General features: G+C 42.0%; 1 protein-coding gene across 2 annotated transcripts in view; it reads left to right on the forward strand.

The window, feature by feature from the left end:
- Positions 1-19616, forward strand: part of NOL4L (nucleolar protein 4 like) — a 179790-nt gene that overhangs the window by 78589 nt on the left and 81585 nt on the right. The window lies entirely within an intron of this gene.

Here is a 19616-nt window from a genome sequence, read left to right on the forward strand (position 1 = left end):
TGCTGACTCCAGGCAGCACTCTGTCCACTGTTCCACCTAGCTTCCCACATACAAATATGAGCCCCTTGATTCTTACAGAAGATGGATTGTGTTTCAGAGCTCAATTAGACCTTAGAGCTCATTAGGACAGGGGTACTTAACCTTTTTTTGTGTCATGGACTCCTTTGGCAATCTGATGAAACCTATGAACTGACCTCCCTTCTCAGAATAATGTTTTTAAACACACAAAATACTTAGGATTACAAAAGGAAAGCAATTTGATTAAAATACAATTATCAAAATAGTTTTTATTTTGTTGCTTTTTTTTGTTTGCTTGTTTTCTGCTTTTTGGTGAGGCAATTGGGGTTAAGTGACTTGCCCAAGGTCACACAGCTAGTGAGTGTAATGTGTCTGAGGCCAGATTTGAACTCAGTTCCTTCTGACTCCAAGGCTGGAGCTCTATCCATTGTGCCACCTAGCTGTTTACACACAAGTTTACATACCCTAGGTTAAGAACCCTGATCTAGAACAACCTCCTCATTTTATAGGTGAAGAAACCAGAGAGGTCTTAAGTGACCTGCCCAAGATCACAGAGGTAATCAACAGCCAGTGGCCTAACCCAGGTCCATTAAGCTGTAACGTCCTGGAGAGCAGAGACTGTCTTTTGCTTTTCTTTGTATCCACTGTGCTTAGCACAGTACATGCCACATAGTAGACACTTAATAAATGCTAGTTGACTGATTAACTGACTGACCGAGGTCCTCTGGCTCCAAATACAATGTGATTTCCACTTTATGATGCTGCCTCTCAGATATCAGACAGCCAGTTGGTGACAGGGCCAGGACTGGAATCTGATTCTCCTGTACTTCCAACCTGGTGCCTCCCTATGCCACTCTGCCCTAGTAAGGCAAGCTGTTCTGGGGGCCTTTCCTGTTATATCACCTGTTAATTATATAATGAGGAGTAGACTAGACGACTCTTAAAATCCTTTACGGGTCTAACACCCTACATTCTAAAATCTCTTCTGGTTCTGAATTCAGTGATTCCATACCAAGGCTTTTGTAATTAACTGGGCTACATTATTACATATGGCACAGTGAATGGAGCTCAGTTTTGTCCCCATGGGGTCCCCATGTGTCAGGGCCTGAAATGACAGCAGGCGCAGTAGAAAAGACCCAGGTATCCAGGATCAAGCCTTTTCAAATCTCAGTAAGTCACTGGGAGGCTTGGAAGATTTTGCTGCATGTTTTGTCCTACTAGTTCAAGGGAGAGCTGACCTTGACCAAGACAGTTGTTTGGATTTAGAGACAAAGCTATCCCTGAAGCTGACATTTTTACCCTAAGTGGATGTTTTTGTAGTAGGGAAGCAGTCTCTCCACCACTACAGATAGTTTTCCCTTGTATGTACAGGGCTCTACTTACAGGCATAGCCTAAGGAGTACAGTGCTTTTTTAGGAGGAAATACTGCTGTATATAAATGGCCATTGATCTGACCTCTTAAACATAAACAAACCCACTTACCCTAAACTCCACTTTTACCCATTAAGAATTAGATCTGGAAGTAACTTTGAGAGATCAGTGATCTCTCAGTACTAGACTTGGAATCCAGTGATCTCCAAAAATTTTGACTATAAACTCCTGATTCTATGCATATTTATTTATTTATAAATTAAATATATAAGATATAATGATTATGTAAGTTATAAAGTTTAGTCAGTCATTATATGTTTGTAATGTTTACATAAAAACATTAAATGTCTACTGTTAGCCAAAGAGGTAGAAGGTCATCTCAGTCCTCAAGGACCTCACAATCTAATGGAGAAAACAATGAGCAAACAAATATGTACATATAAACTATATGCAGGATCAAAAGGAAATAATTAAAAGAGAGAACAGGCTAGAATTAAGAGGGGTTGGGAAAGTCTTCTTGTAGAAGATGGAATTTTAGTTGAGACTTAAAGGAAGCTTGGGAAGAGATGAGGAAGGAGAGCATTCCAGACATGGCAGACAGCCAGAGAGCTAAGAGATGGAATTTGTTCTTCATACAGAAGGAAGTGTCTAAGACTATGTGTCAGGGAATAAAGTATAAGAAGACTAGAAAGGTAGAAGGGGGTTGAGTTATGAAGGTCTTTGAACACCAAAGAGAGGGTTTTGTATTTGATCCTGGAGGCAATAGGGAGGCACTGCAGTTTTTGAGGGATGGGTGGTTTGTATGACATAGTTGGACCTGCACTTTAAGAAAATCACTTTAGCAGGTGCCTATAGGAGGGATTGGAGTAATGAGAGATTTGGGGAAGGGAGACAATTAGGAGGTCATTATAATCATCCAGACATCTAGAGCTGATGAAGTTTCAATCTAGACTGGTGCCTAGAGTAGGGGACAGATAAGCGAAGGGGAGGTAGAACAGACAAAAGTTGTAACCAACTTGATATGTGGATATTGGGTAGAGGGCAAATGAAAAGTCGAAGATGACACTTGGATATGGGAACCTGGATGACTTGAAGGATGGAGATGGCATCAGTGGTAATAGGGAAGTTTGGAAGAGGGTTGGGTTTAGGAGGGAAAGATAATGTAATGATTCCTATGATCCAGATGACAATCCCTCCATACCCCCTCCTCCTGCATGACTCACTCTGACTCACCCAAAAAGAAAAAGGGAAAATCAGTGTTCTTACTCACTGGTCATTGCCTTTAAGCCAGAGCCTGCTTTCTAAAGCCAAGGAAGTGATCTGGGGAGCAGGAGGATGGGAGTGTAATTTTACCAGTCATACCTGATAGCTCAGAGAGGGGAGGTAGGGAGGTTGGGAGCTTAGACATCAGAGTGATGGGGCAGAATGGGATAGCATAAGGAGATAAGGAAAGGCCTATGACGAAAACTATCACACTGAAATGCAACAAAAGCCTCCAGTTGATCACACACCTCTTGATGCCAGACCATGGCTTCTCTTGGGGGAGGCTCAGGGACCCGGAAGGCTTCATGGAGAAGGTGATACTTAAATTGAATCTTGAAGGAAACCCAGGATTCAGAGAAAGCAGTGGTAGGAAGAGTGATTGGCATAGGGCTAGCCAGTGTAAAGACATGAAAATGGAGGGCCATATGTGAGGAACAGTAAGAAGTCCATTTTAGCTAAATCATAGACCACATGGAGGGAGTTAATGTGTAAAAAGTCTGGAAAGGGGGGAAGGGCCAGGTCATGAGGAACAGAGGGGTCTATATTTGATTATGAAGGTAATAAGGAGCCACCAAGGCAGGGGGTTTTTATCTTGCATCCACATATCCCTGTGGTGTCTGTGGATAGATTTGATGGGTCTGTGAATTTGGTTGGGGAAAAAACCCTATTTTTATTTCAATGTAATTGGTTTCCTTTGTTATTTGATATTTTATTTTATTCTTTTGAAAACAGTATTCTAAGAAAGGGGTCCATAGGCATCACTGGCCTGCCAAAGGGGACTAAAGGCACACAAAAAGGGTAAAGAACCCTCATGTAGTTTATTGGAGGGGGTGGTTAAATGGTCAGATCTGATGTTAGGAAAATCACTTTGGCAAATCTATAGAAGATGGATGAGTGAGGGTGAAACCTAAAGTAGGGAGCCTAATTAGGATGCTCTTGGAATAAACCAGATGAATCTCACTGATATGGGCCTGCACTAGGGTGGTAGCTATGTGGGTGGAGAGAAAGAGATATATGTAAGATATTATAGAGGAAGAAATGACAAGATTGGGCACTGATTGCATATGTGGGGTAAGGTGATAGGAGAAGAGAAAGAAGGGGTGATAGAGACAAGTAAGATTTTTTTAAGGATGGGTAAGACTTGGGCATGTTTGGAGGCAGCAGGGAAGTAACCAGTAGATAGGAAGAGGAAATCATAGTAGGGGCAGTCTTCTAGAGATGATAATAGGGGTTGGGATCAAATGGGTACCTGTGCAGTCATTAGCCATGGGGAAGAAAAGGGCTGCCTCTTCATTAGTTTGGAGTAAAGAAGAGTGGAGAATGATGTCAAGGGGTTGTGAGATAAGGAGAAGGGGAAAAGAGGGAATTCACAGTTAATGGCTTAGATTTTTCTGAGCAAAATGTAAGTCAGGGTCCTCAGCTGAGAGGATGGGAAGAGGGGGTTATAGGAGGGGGTTGTAGGAACAGCCACTATGGTGAATGGGCTGAAGAATCAGGGAAGAGTAAAGGGATTGCCTCACTGTAGTGAGAGCCCAGTTGAGCTTAAATAATGTGAAGTTGTAGTGAACTGAGTAAAAATAGTTGTATGAATTCTTCCAACTCCATTCAATGGCAGGTGAGATAGGTCAGAGGAGGCAAACAGTGGAAGTAATCTGGGGTTGGGGTTTAGACAGGGTATAAGAAGCATTAGGTCAAAGGAGCAAGAGATTCAAGAGTAGTGTTGACATGGTTAAACTGGAAAGGCAGGAGGATGTAGTCAGAGAGGGAGTGAAGGCCTGGGAAAGTGTGGAGGGTAGCAAGATTTGACATCAAGGTAAGGACAAAGAATAAGTTTACAGTTGTGAGTGCCAAAAGATAGAGGGACCGTGTAAGAAAGATGTCCAAAATGAAGGGAAGTTTAATCATGAACTATCTACTGTCCCTCCCCACCCCATATATCCTGTGCTTTCTCCCCTGAATTATTGCTCAGTTGTTCCCTACACTTGGGCACCCTTCCCCCTCTCCCATCTGCCTATTTGTCTTCTCACTCCCTCTCATTCAAAACGTTCTGTCAGTTACCAACTCCAGTTGTTTCTACCTCCAAAATACTTCTTGCCTCTGCATCAAACTGCCACTGCCCTAGTCTGGACTCTTATTTTCACTTAGACGATTGTGGTAGCTTCCTCTTTGATCCCCCTTCCTTAAGTCTGTGTCCCTCTAGCCTGTCTTCCACACAGTTGCCAAAATGATTTTCCTAAAGAATGGATTTGTAGCCACGTTGTGCGACGACTAACTTTGATAGACTTAGCTCTTCTCAGCAATGAAAGGATCTAAAACATCTCTGAAAGTCTTATGATGGAAAATGCTATCCACATCCAGAGAAGGAGCTATGGAGTCTGAATGCAGATCAAAATATACTATTCGCTCTTTTTTTCTTCTGGTTTTTTTGTTTGTTTGTTTGTTTCTTCTTTCTTGTGGTTTCTCCTTTGGTTCTAATTCTTCTTTACAACATGACTAATGTGAAAATATGTTTAATAGGAATGTATATGTAGAGCCTATATCAGATTGCACGATGTCTTGGGGAGGGAGGGGGAGAAAATTTAAAACTCAAAAGCTTATGGAAGTCAATGTTGAAAACTAAAAATAAATTAATAAAAAAATGGATCTGACCACGTCACTCCCCTACTCAATAAATTCCAGTAGCTCCCTATTGCCTTTAGGATCAATTATTAACTGTTTGACATTTAAAATCCTTCACAACCTGTCCCTAATCTACCTTTCCAGCCTTAACTACACATTCTTTCCCTCCACACACTCTATAATAATCTAGTCAAACTGGCCTTGTATTTCTCATATGTGGCACTCTATCTTTTGTCTCCATGCCTTTGTCTATCAAGTCTCTAATATATTTTCTTCTCATCTCTGCCTCTTAAAATCTCTAGTTTTCTAAAAGACTCAGCTCTTCGCCATCTTTTTGTTTTTTAGGCAATTGGGGTTAAGTGACTTGCCCAGGGTCACACAGCTAGGAAGCAACTGAGGCTGGATTTAAACTCAGGTCCTCCTAACTCCAGGACCAGTGCTCTAACCTTTGGGCCACCTAGCTGCCCCTGCACCATCTTTTACATGCAGTCTTTACCTATCCCCCCATATCTCCCCAGGAGCTAGTGTCATCCTCCACAAATCACTTTGTAAGGGTTTGGGTTTCTTTTTTTGGCATATGTTTTACATATCTCAACATAGATACATGATAGAATTTAACTTTTACAAGGACTATCTCACTTTTGTTTATATATCCTTAGCATAGTTCCTAGCACACAGTAAGCACTTAATAAATACTTATTGATTGCTTCTTTAAGGCAGTTGTGGTTTATTAGAAAGAGAACTGGGTTTGGAATCAGAGGAGCTTGGTTCATGTCCTAGTTCCAAAACATGCCATGTGACCTTGGGCAAGTTACTCAACCTTTGTGAGCTTCAATTTTCTTACCTATAAAATGGAGATAATAATGCCTATACTAGCTACTTCATAAGATTATCAGGATGATGAAATGAGAAGAATAAGTTTAATTCTCAAGTAATTATCTCCTAATCAGGGGATATTTATTGTATAGGTTCAGGTCTCATTTAGTCTACAGAGGGCTGTGGACCCTAACCCAAAAGGTTTTATATTTCATTGTAGGTTTCAAATAAGGGAAGAACAAGGTCATTTTCAATTTTCCAACTTGTTTGTCTGGGTTCAAGGAAGCACTTAGATATCTTCTTTGCTCTTGTTTTTCCAGAATCTGGGTAGGAAGCTTGTTTAGAGCAACCAAAAACCTTGCCATGCCAACTTTGACTGTTTGGTAGAATGAGTAGACAGAGACAGGATTGTGCAAAGTGTTCTCTAGGAATATATCAAAGACAATTTATTCATTCTAGCAGCTCTGTGAGGAGTTCAGCTCCATAGAGCTGATAATGGATGTACATAAGCCATGGAGGGAGGTGGCAAGAGGTTGGATTTGAGGGTCAGAGGACCCAGGTTTAAATACCAGCTCTGTACTTATGTGACCTTGGGCTAGTCCTTTCTTTGTCTGGGCCTCAGTTTTCCCTTCTGTAACATAAGGAAGTTGGACTAGGTGACCTCAAAGGTTCCTTGTAGATTTAAGTCTTGTCAACTTCATTTACTGATTTAGAGTTGGAAGGGAAAGAAGAACATAGTGTCAGAGCTGGAAGGGGCCTTAGAAGTCAGAGTTCAACCCCTTCATTTAATGGATGAGAAAGCTGAGATGCAGTCAGAGTATTTATTGTCATCATTTAGGAGGAGGGTGGAAAGACTATAGTGACTGTGTTCATAGATGCCTTGAACTAGAATAGTGTTGGCCTGCATGGAGAAACCAGATGAGAAGGGCCTAAGTGGGAATGCTTTATCTGTTTCAAGGGAAAAAACATAGGCAGAGATCAGGAATTCCTTCCTCATCCTTCAGAAAGGAGAGTATCTAAAACTCAGACAGTAAAATGGTGCTGCAAAGCACAATGGGAAACCTTATTCCCTTATGTCTCCAAGGACATGTGAGATTTAGCAGGAATGGAAGCTTCATTACAGAAGTTCCAGCAGGAGGAGAATACTCCATAGTATCCAGATTTCATTTACCTCCACAAATCAACAAATATTTATGAAGCACCTACTATGTGCTGATCCTGGTGTTGGGCAGAGGATGCAATGGAAGATGGCAGGAGGGTAAGGTTTGGAGATGGTGACAACTCAGATTTTGATCGTCCAACTCAAAGCTTGCTCTGATGGGAAAGCCAAACAAATATAAGAAACAACACTTATCTTGGAGTCACAAGACCTGAATTTGAGTCTGAGCTCTAATAACTAATTACCTGTGTGATCCTGGGCGAGTTACTAGGCTCATAGGATCATACATTTAGAGCTGGAAAGGATCTTAGAGGGCATCTAATTGAACTTCCTCATTTGTTTAAGGTCACACAGGTAAGTAACAGAGATGTCCCTGTGCCTCAGTCTCTTCATTTGCAAAATAGCAATAATAATAACTCTCATTCCTCTAGCACTTCAAAATTTACAAAGCATTTTCCTCACAACACCCCCTTTGAAATCAGGAATGCAAATATTATAATGATTATGCCACCAAGAGTCTTAACTAGAAATATCATCACCCGAGGAAAAACAGTATAAAATGGGTATAGGCCTGGAGAACAGATCATATATGTTGACATATAAGGAGAGGGCATAAGCATCTCTTATCCCTGTGGGAATTTGGGGGTTAGGTGGTAAAGCAGACTCCCAAACTAGGGTGTCATAGTGATGGGACCCTGCAGAAGGAAATGGCCCTTAGGGCAGTTGTACCCCATACCACTCCTCTGCGTCTTCATGCCGGCACCCTTGTTAGTTATAGCTCTGATAATGTCTTTAAAGGTACCTCACTAGCACTTGTGCAAATGTGAGTTATTATTACGAACTAGCTATTGTTATACTTTCTTATCATTTGGGAGCTCCCAGTTACTGAAGTTGAGTTCTTCCATAAAATCTACTAAAACAGACATTTTCATTGAAATGTCAATGATAGGAATTCAGTTACTTCAGCCCTCAGACTGGACCTTGAACCAAACGTGAGTTGGACCAATTGTTCTTTCCTCATCATTCCTGTGCCTTTTGCAACAGTGTCCTCCCATCCGAGGACTGCGGTTTCAGGGAGGGCTCAGCTCTCCCTTTAGTAGGTCCCAGTCTCCCAAAAGACTTTGTAAAAAGCAAGCTCTTAACTCAAAACACCAGGTGGACCGCCTCGGATCTGGAGGAGGAGCAGCAGTCTTGGGAGATCTGATACCACTCAGTCTGAGGTTTTGTAACCAAATCTAAATGATGCAGGAGGATTTCAGGCTGTTTCAGCAGCTGATGTCTGGAGATCAATTAGAGATAATGGCTTCTGGTGGACATGAAGGAGCATGTCCGATCTTTTGACTGGCTGTGATTGTACTTCTTTCATTAATGTGTGCTTTTTTCTTTAGAGGATGGGAGAGCCCAGGGCTTGATTGTGAATTTGCACAAGTGTCTCATCCTAATTCCTTGTTGCTTAGCTTGAGTGGCTTGGATTTGGGCCCCTCTGGTTGTTCCACCATTCAGGCTTGAGAGGCAGAGGCATGTTTTGGAGCTCTGTGTAGGGTCTGCCACTCACAATAGACAAGTCTGCCTGGAGCCACAGGCCCGCTCAACCAGGATTCTGAGTGGTTCGAAATAAGCTCCTGGTACCCCTTTCTATAACAATGGAGAGCAGAAACCCTCCCCCATGCAATTTCTACCTTCAATGTCCCATTGGACATTCAAAGCCCCCAGCTCAGATACTCCTTTCCTGATCCCACTCTGCCCCCTCCCAAGTAGAAATGATCTTCCCCCAATCTGACCTCCAAAACCACTGTGTATGACCCTCTTCTGTGCATTATCATGTTCTGTTTTGTATCATGGTTACTTGTATGTATATGTTCTCTCATGATTGTGAACTCAGTGTCTTGTTCCCATTTTTGTATCCCCTTCAAGATTGAGCTTTTTTTTTTCTTTCTTTTAAAAAAATTTTGGGGACAGCTAGGTGGTGCAGTGGATAGAGCACCGGCCCTGGGTTCAGGAGGACCTGAGTTCAAATCCGGCCTCAGACACATAACACTTACTAGCTGTGTGACCCTGGGCAAGTCACTTAACCCCATTGCCTAACCAAAAAAAAAAAAAATACTTTTGTAAAAAAATTTTGTTCCAGACTCATCATTTCATTGTTATGGGCAAATACTCTTGGTGTGGAAACTCTCTCCACTAATGCAGATCTGCAACTGCACTGAAATTTAGGGTCTTAAAGAATAGCTTTAAGGGCAACAGGGTGGCATAGTGGATAGGGCAGTGGCCCTGGAGTCAGGAGGACCTGAGTTCAAATTTGGCCTCAGACACTAGCTGTGTGATCTTAAGCAAGTTACCTAACCCTGATTGTCCCCCCTTCCCCCCACACACAAAGAATAGCCTGGAGTGCTGAGTTTAAGGTAAACCCACATCCACAAGGTATCTCAGAGGCAGGACTTATACCCAAGCCTTGCTGACTTCCAGTACCAGCCTTCTCTCCACTACACTTTGGTGCCTCTTGAGGTCATTATTAGGTGCTTAATGTGGAAAAGGCACTGGCCTGAGAGTCTTGTTTAGAATACGCCAATTCTGCCCCAGTTAACTCTGTAACTTCACCTTACTCAGGGCCTCAGTTTTCTCCTTTGTTAAATGTTGTAGGGGTTGGGATCAGGGGCACTGGGTCCCTTCCAGCTCGAACATTATCCTTTCCCCTTTGTTGTGCCAAGGTCCTGCCCCACTCAATCATTCATTGTTCTAATATTCTGTGTTCTTTGAGGAGAGGAGGTAATGAGGTTGATGGTGAGAGTTGTACTTTTGACTCAAACTATGTCCTTGAGTAAATCACTTTATTAATTTTCTTCAGTTCCCTCATTTGTATAAAGGAATAGCCATGGCTGCTTCTTTCCTCTTAGTCATAAAACCATGATGACTGGGGTAGCACACACAGAATGCGAGAGCTGGAAAGGACCTTGGAACATGGAAAGCTAGAAGGGACTTGGAATGAGCTAATTGTGTAGGCCACATGGTGTAGTGGAGAGAGGATTGGCCTTAAAGCTTGGGACATCTGAGCACATTTTACAGATCCTGACATAACTGGCTAAGTGAACTTGGGTAAGTGCTTGACTTCTTAGTGTCCCCATGGGACTGGTCTCTCTAAGACCATTAAGCTATAGAACAGTTACCTCTCTGCATTGGTAGAGGGGAGTTCCTTACTAGGAATCCCTATATTAATGAAATCACAGGTCCGGGCCAAAATGTATTTTTCTGTAGAGGTACTGTCTGTCTTCTGTTCATTTTGCCTCCAGTCATCTTCTAAGTTCTGGCCATTTTTTTTCTATTTTGCTGCTGTGCAGAGCAGCCTAGAAGAGGTCCAGAGTGAGAGGATGATTGCCAGGAAAGTCTGTGGCAACAAACCCGAGCACTGTGCTGCCATGGCCACCCCTCAGCCCCAACTTGCGCCTGATACTGCACACTTGCAACAGCATGCACCTTTGTGTCAGCGGAGTCTCATCCCAAAATATATTTTAATATGGATATTATATAGATATAATATGTATAATATAATATAGGTAGATATTACATAATATATAATATAGATAAAATGCTTTTAGGAAGCAGCTAGGTAGCTCAGTGGATAGAGTGGTGGGACTGGAAATAGGAAGACCCAAGTTCAAATCAGCCCTCAGACACTAGCCATGTGACCCTGGGCAAGTCACCTAACCCAGTTTGCCTCAGTTTTCTCATGTGTAAAATGATCTGGAGAAGGAAATGGCAAACCACTCTAGGATCTCAGCAAAAAAAAAAAAAATTCCGTACAGGGTCATGAAGAGTTGGACAAGACTGACAGGACTGAACACACCTAAAGAGCGTTAAGGTTTGAAAAGCATTTTTCAGATACTTCATTTGAGCCTCACAATTGCTCCTTTAGGAAGGTGTTAGAGTTGTTTTTGTTCCTGTTTTGGGGGGGTTTTTTTTGGGGGGGTGAGGCAATTGGGGTTGTGACTTGCCCAGGGTCACACAGCTAGTGTAAATTGTCTGAGGCTGGATTTGAACTCAGGTCCTTCTGACTCCAGGGCTGGTGCTCTATCTACTGTGCCACCTAGCTGCCCTTTGTTCCTGTTTTAAAAATGAGAAAACTGACCTGAAGGAAGTTACATGAATTGCCTGTGGCCACACAGGTAAGTGTTTGAGTGAGGATTCAAACCTAGTTGAATTGGGTTGCTCTTGACCCAGAGGCCAGTGTTTTTTCCTGAACGTAAAACATAAGGCTTTATTGCACACCTATTTTACAGAAGAGGAAACAGGCCCAGAGAACAGGGAGTGACTTGCCTAAGGTCACGCCATAAATAGCAGAACAAGGACTAAAAACATAGGCAGGAGGAACAGCGTGAGCAGAGACAATTAGGCAGAAAAGCTCAATGTGTATTCTGTGGATCGTGAGCTAAACTTTTGGACTAGAGTAATGGGTTTGTGTGGAGTTAAGAGACAATAAGGAGAGCTTATAGGGAAATTGTGGAGGGCAAGGCCAAGCATTTGGCAAGTCTTCTATCTTGTCCATAGTAAAGAATGATATTTGTGGAAAATTAATCTCGTGGCCACGGGCAGCTAGGTGGTGCAGTGGATACAGCACTGAGCCTAGAGTCAGGAAGACTCCTCTTCCTGAGTTCAAATCTGACCTCAGACGCTTACTAGCCATGTGACCCTGGGCAAGTTACTTAACCCTGTTTGCTTCGGTTTCCGCATCTGTAAAATGAGCTGGAGAAGGAAATGGCAAACTACACCAGTATCTTGGCCAATAAAATCCCAAATGGGGTCACGAAGAGTTGGGCCCAACTGAAACAACCGAACAACAATCTAGTGGTAAAAAAAAAAAATTCTAAAAGTATAGTTGTCAAATTCTTGATTTTGCCTTTTTATTGACTAGAAAATATATTTACAATAGGTAAGATTCTCCAATTCTTATATGGCTCTAGCACTTGATAGCTGAAGAAACTCTTGGCAAAGTGACTAAAGCTTTCTGAGCCTCAATTTCCTCATCTTTAAAATGGGGATTAATAATACTTATACCCACAAATTTGCAGAATTATTATGAGGAAAGTAATTTCCAAACTTTAAGGCTTTGTAGAACTGCGAACTTCTACTATTATTACATGTTATTCCATATATATGTTTGTGTGTATATATATATGTGTGTATAGATTTGCACACATATATACATACATACACATATATGACTGAAGGTCACCTGTTCCTTGGCAGAGCCAAGAGCCAATCACAGTGTTTTGTAGCTAGGAGTTAATCTTGCTTATGTCCTCTGCAGACTGGCAGAGGACAACTCAAGACCTTGACAAGTAGGGTTTGCTGTGAGCCATTAATACAGCTACCATATAGACAAACTGGGAAAATGTCGAACCAAAAGAGAAAACACATCTTAACCACATTGAGAGAAGCCAACTTCATAAAGTGACAGGATCATAAAGGCCCTCTAAGGTTATTTGGCCCAATCTGGACCTGACCTCTTCTACATTATCTCCAATAAGTAGTTAAGTGGACTCTACTTGAAGGCCTTTGGTAATGGGGAGCTCATAACCTCCTGAGGGAGCGAATTCTGCTTTTGGACACCTCTAATTGTTAGAAATTAACACTAGTCAAATGGGGGACAATGAGGGGAAACAAGGATCCAGACCCTTGGGGAACAATGTTGAGTGTAATTAAGTATCAAGATCTAAGTTGATCCCGTTGTACTGTAACCAAAATAGAGTAGGACCAATAGAAGGGAAAATTGGAGCTAATGATCAGAATCGTGGTGAAACTGGGCAGATCCTTAGGGGGTGGAGTGGGACTCATTAATGAATTATGCAGTGATAAGGTTAAGTTCATGGTCTTCGTTTAGCAGGAAGGAATGACTTGGTGGTCATACTGTCATCAAGAATCTTAAAGCAATTACATTTTATGGTCCTGAATATTGATATTCATTACACTCTTTGTGAAGAAGAAATTATTTTTTAATTGATTTTTTCAATCACCAAAAATTTGACTTTCCTCCTTCTTAGCTTCTCCCTCCACCCCTGGCCCTGACCCCATTGAAAAAGAAGGAAAACCCAAATTCTATTACAAACACTTAGAGTCAAGCAAAACAAATCCCCACATTGTACATGTCCAAAAGAAATGTATGTCTCATTCTACACTATGAGTCACCTCTCTAGCTGGAGAAGGGTAGCATGTTTCATCATGAATCCTTTGGGATTGTGATTGGTATTTGTGTTGATCAGAGTTCCTAGGTCTTTTGGAGTTATATGTATTTACAATATCATTGCTACATAAAATGTTTTCTTGATTTTGCTCATGTCACACTACCTCAGTTCATACAAGTCTTCCCAGATTTCTCTGAAACTGTCTCCTCCAACATTTTACAGCATGAGTGTTCCATCACATTCACATGTCATCACTTGTTCAGCCATTCCCCAATTGATGGGCACCCCTCAATTTCCAATTCGCAAAGAATGAATTTCGAAGGAGAAATAGCATAAAGGATTTCATCAAAATATGGGATCAAAAAAGAAGAGGGGCTGGTCATGTAGCAAGAGTAAGGGATAGACAATTGATGAATAGCCTACATGGTCTACTGGCATCCTTAAGATATCAAGAGACCATGAGGAAGGAATACAGCACATTGACTGGAACCTCTGTGGGAAACTTATGGGAAGACGGGGCAAAAGTTGCCCAAGTATGCACATGAATGGCTTTAGATCTCTGTCCCTGGAGGAATTACCCATAATGAGATTTGAAACCTTTTATGGTGTAATCACTATACTAAGCAGGTCACACAAGACCTACTGTCATAGAATGATTCTAGTCCAGGGGTTCTTTACCTAGGGCTTATGAACTTGTTTTTTTAAAAATTACTTTGAAAAAATTACTTTAATAACTGTATTTCAGTGTAATTGTAACCCTGTGTGCTTCATTTTATGCATTTAAAAACATTACTCTGAGGTTTCACCAGACTGTCAAATGGGGGAAATCCATGAAACAAAAACAAGTTTAGGAGCACCTGTCCTAGTCAATTCATTTCAACAAACATCTACCGAGTACCCACTGGGTAGAAAGTACTGTGCTAAGCAGAAGGATACAAAGTTTAGGTAAGATATTGTCCCTTCCCTCCTGGGGCTTTCATTGTGGGGGTTGGGTGGTATGTTAGAGTCACAAAGGTCACTAGGTCACAAAGTTATCCAATATTCTTGTTTTATAGATGAAGAAAATGAGTCCCAGAGAGACATAGTTTCTTGTGAAAGGTTGCACAGTAATGGAGAAGTCTGTATTTGAACCTAGTTCTCCTGACTCTGAGTTCAAAGTTTTTGTATCAACCTATGCTTCGAGGAATGCCATCTTGGCTTCTGTCACTGACATACTTTTGTCCTTTTTTTTTTCTTGGATCCTCCAATCTACAAAATGGCCATGTCACTCGCTGCCTAGTTCATGTGGATAGTAGGAGGATAAATTTCTTTTAAAGTGGAAAGCAGATGTCCTAAATGGAAACAATTAGTAAGAAAAGTAGGAAATCAAAAATTTTAGAGCTTGCTGGGCCATTAGTCTAGTACCCTCATTTCACAAATGAGGAAATGGATAGGTAGAGAGGAAAAAATTACTTACCAAAGGTCATGCAAGTGATCAGTAGAAAGAGTTCATGATTCAAACCCAGGTCCTTGGACTCTGAATCCTTTCTACTATATCACACAGTCTCCTAATGGCAAATGCCTATTGGTAGCATCTCATTTATGAAAGCTTATTTTTCATTATCATGAGAATCTTTTTATTCTAGTTGGTTCCAATACTAAATGCTTTGCTCACTGGTTTTCGTATTTAAGCCCCACTGTGTGACTTTAGGTATCAAGAGATCAGATAGTATGCCTTCCTCTGAGTATTAGGATCTTTTGATGAACAGGAGAAGCAGGTGCTCAAGTCAAGCATCAGGCTGGGAGAGGAACGGGGACAGTGAATTGTTGAAACGACTCGGTATAGAGACCTGGTTTGGTGTCCCAGCTCAAGCCTCTAGCTCATCATGTCATCTTGGACAAATCCCTTCCTCTCTCTGAGCCCCTGTTTTCTCCTCTTTGAAATGAGAGAGTTGAATAAGCTGATTGAACTTTGCTTCTCTGTGATTCTATGTGAACATGGGGAAAGGGAAATTGGTTTCAAAACACTTCAGGTTTCATATTTACAAGGTGCTAATGAGAAAGGCAATAAAATACTTTTTAAAAGACAGGTGACTTTTATATTTCCTTTGGTTTTTGGTGTTAATGTATTGTTACCTTTTCATTTTTTAATGGTGAATTTTCGTTGTCAACGTGCATTGCATTTCCAATTTAGATCTATAGAGGGAGCCTTTTTTCCCCCCTTTTAAACCTCGAATTGTTAACAATGCAAACCTTTCAGGCACAAGAAAGAGCTCTTCACAAAGTTAGAGATCCATGTGAAAATGATACCAACCACTATAGTTTTTTCTTTTTTCTTAGATAATTCTAGTGTAAATGTGTAGCCACTTCTGAAAGCCAAGTTAGTAGTGAGCACTCCTAGTTTTAGAAACCATAGACTATTGAAGCCTGAGGGATCTTAGAGATTATCTAGGGCAGCCTCCCTTATTTTACAGAAGAGAAAATTGAGGACCCAAGAGGTGAAGTAACTTGTGCAAGTTTATACATCAAATTCATGGCAGAGCTGGCACCAGAACCCATGACTGCTGATTCCATGCCCCATGCTACTTCATCTATACTGCATTTCCTCACCAAAAGTGTGTTGCCCTGATGAAGAGGTGGGTAAAGCAGGATGAGGGTATCTGCTAGAAAAGAGAGGCCCTGAATTAGGGCAGAAAAGAGAAATTCTTTGATTCAGATTAAGACCTGCAATTTTAGGAGATACCTCTAGTCCTCTTGTAGCAGTTACAAAATAGCATATCTATAAATACTCATGTAGGCTGTGGAGTCAATTTTGTGAAGTCTTCTTGGTGATGAAATCACTTTGTTGTTGACCAGAGAGAGGCTCAGTTGTAATTCTACTGGTCATCCCAGCACTGCCTGTGTATTTGTAAAGCTCTGAATATTGCCCATTTGCTTTGTTCTGAGCTTGGGTGCCTCTAAGTAGAGTATATGTGTGTGGAGGGGGAGGTGGTAGTGGTGCAGAATTTCCACCTTGTGCTTATTTAGGACTAACCTCCACTAGATTTTTGGCAACTTTGGGGTAAATTTTTGGCTCCTTGATGTGGAGTCTGCATTTTCATTTTAATTGTATGTTCTGTTTTAATTCTGTTTCATTCAACAAACATTTCTTAAATGCCTTTTATGTATGGAACACAGTGCTCAGGGAAATAGAATGATATATCAAGTGTTTATTAAGCGCTTAACTATGTGCAAGCACTGTGTTAAGTGCTGGAGGCACAAATACAAGCAATCACGACAGTCCCTGCCCTCAAGGAGATTACATTCCAACCAGAGAAGGGGTACTGGAAAGGGGATTATGCTACTGATGCCATGTGAGAAGATATTGGGGAGGTGGTATGGAGGCCTAGTCTCCAGCAAGATAAGGCAAAAGCTCACCTCTCAGAACTGGGAAACCCAGAGTCAGAATCTAAGACATGGCCCTTGTCCTCAAGAATCTATTGAGGGACATAGGACACACACACACACATACACACACACACACACACACACACACCACACACACGCACACCACACTATAATACAAAATAGAGCATCAGGTAGTGAAAAGAGTACTGGAATTGGAATCCAAATTATTTGGATTAAAATCCCAGCTCTGATACTTCCCTAGCTGTGTGACCATGGGCATATCACTCATCTCTGAGCCTGTTTGCCCATTAATATGGGGATGTCACTCAAATTACTTACCTGAGAACATATCTGTGAGGGAAATTGTTTTGTAAAGTGGCACAGAAAATTGAGCTGCTATTATTATGACAAGCAGCCAAACCAAGTGTTATTCAGGTCTATGGAGGAAAAGCTCATTTCCAACTATGTGTGTATTTGAGAGGTAGAGAGGCCAGGAATCAGGGAAAACTTCATGGATGAGGTGGCTTTTGAACTAGGCCTTAAAGGAGAGGTTTTGGGAAATATGGTACAGTGTTTCTATTTTATAGAATTTTTTTTTATCATATTCATTTTATCCAAGGACACTGGCTTTGATTGGACAGCACTGCTCTGGTTTTGGGGATTACCATGTTTCTGGATGGCATGTGTCTTTTTCTCTCTTTCTGATACTGTATCTCTGTGGACATCATGTGCTCCCTTCTAGGATATTATTACTTATATAGCACAAAAAGCGTACAATATTTGTAGTGTGCACTAAGAACAAAACACTTTCTCTGAAAGGTTGGAAAGGGTACAATGTATAGTCCTCTCAAGAAATAAAATAGGGACAGAACAAGTGACAGATGCTTATTGGTGAGTCAGGCAGGGAAGGAGAGGAAAGATCTAGGGACTTTTTTGTCATTGGCTCTCCAGTGCCTAGCACTGTACCTGGTACGTAAGAGATACAATAAATATTTGTTGACTCATTGATTCACTCAGAGTCAAGATAGAACTGGATTTTAATCCTAGTTCTAACCTTTATTGTATTTTAGACCTTGAACAAGTCATTTAATTTCTCAGTGCCTCAGTTTCCTCATCTATACAAGGAGGAATTCACTTCTCTCTTTTTTTAAAAAAGGGCTTTTTCCTCACTTCTCTTCTCCAAACCTCCATTTCTTCATCAATAAAGTGAGGCGGATAGACTAGATGAACTCAGATCAAACGTAATGTTTTAAGTTTCCCTCCTACTACTGACATTCCACCCAACTTTCCTCATGGGCAGTTCCTTACACCAATGAAATCAGGGATCTGTTGCTGTGTTGAGGCCCTTTTCAGCTCTGTCATTCCGTGTTTTATGGTTTAAGATACTTCTAGATTTAAATTCCATAAAACCTAGAATATTACATTGCTGTCCTTCAAAGTATAACAAGGAAAAACTGCATTGTGCAGTGAAAAAGAGTCCTGAATTTAACGTCAGAGGACAGATTTGAATCCCAATTGTTATTCACTACCTATGTGACCTTGGACAAATCACTTTACCACTTTGGGCCCCTGTTCTCTCCTTTGTAAAATCAGGGGGTTAGTTGGACCTAGAGGGCCTTTAAAGTACCTTCCTGTTCTAAAGCCCGTGAAAAAGCTTTGTAAATCTTAAAAGAGCTATATGAACCGGAGTTGTTATTACAACCAGTACGGTGTTGGTGGTTGTAAAAACAGGTGAGTTACTGCATTCATGCAGACTCCGATCCAGATTGGTGGGGGGAGCGAGGGGAGGAGGAGGGCGAGAGAGGATAGCTGAGAAGCAGTGTGAAGTTGAGTGGTGGAAGAGAGACAAAGGAAAGAAGAGGAAAGAGGAGAGATTGTGTGACAGGGAGAGAGTGGGAGGGGTTAGAAGAGGAGAGGAGGGCAGTGGGTTAGGCTGTGTGAAGGCTGCAGAAGCTGGAGGAGGAGGAGTCAGGGCAGGGCAGCTTCGTGATGGATGGGGCAGGGCGGGCGATTGGGGTACGGTTGAACACTCACCTGTCTAGTTTTCAAAGTCCAGTATCATGACCAAGTGGTAGAGTGAGCCCTCTTGGGTGTTTGTGAAATATGGGTCTGTGAAACACGGGGATGAGGCCACTAGCTAAGCAGCACAGCACGCATGGGAAAATTTCAGCTACTGCCCTTTGATAAAAATGCCAAGGTTCTCTGGGGGCCTCCTTCAGGGTTCAGGATAGGAAGGCTGGGTCTGGTTCTGCCTGAGGCTGTCGTTGGCTATCTTCCTTGATATAGGAAAGGTGCTGACTGTCCCTTAGACTATGGGTGATATCTACCCCCACAAGATTCCCTGGTCCTTTTCTCTCCATGAAGCAGCGTCTACATACTCCTCACTCCCTACTGTGTGGGCTCCCTGGGTACAGTAACTGTGACCACTGGAGCCTGCATCAGTTGAGTGGGCCCAGTTTATCTTTGCTCCTCCTCTTCGTATCTTCGTGGAAACATTTTTCCTTTAAATGTTCCTCTGCTAATCGCAGCTCTCTCGATGCTCAGTGCTTCTCTCCATCAATCCCCCCTACCTGGTTCTTCTTTCTCCTATCCTTCCCTACCTCCTCCTCTTCTCTTCCCTCCCCTCATCGCTCCCCCTCCCCTCTGTGTCTCCAGTCTCATCCGTCTCCCCTCGCTGCACCCTCCCCGCTCAGCTCCCCTCTTTCCAGTGCCTGGGACTTCCCTCCACCCACGCCACGCCCCCTTCTCAATGCACTCCCCTCTCGTCCGTCCCGCCCCACCTCCGTGCATCCTCCCGGTTCCATACCAACCCCTTTAATGCACCCCCC

The sequence above is a fragment of the Vombatus ursinus genome, unplaced genomic scaffold (assembly GCF_900497805.2).
Source record: "Vombatus ursinus unplaced genomic scaffold, bare-nosed wombat genome assembly UNPS02014786.1, whole genome shotgun sequence".
In the NCBI taxonomy this organism is placed as follows: domain Eukaryota; kingdom Metazoa; phylum Chordata; class Mammalia; order Diprotodontia; family Vombatidae; genus Vombatus; species Vombatus ursinus.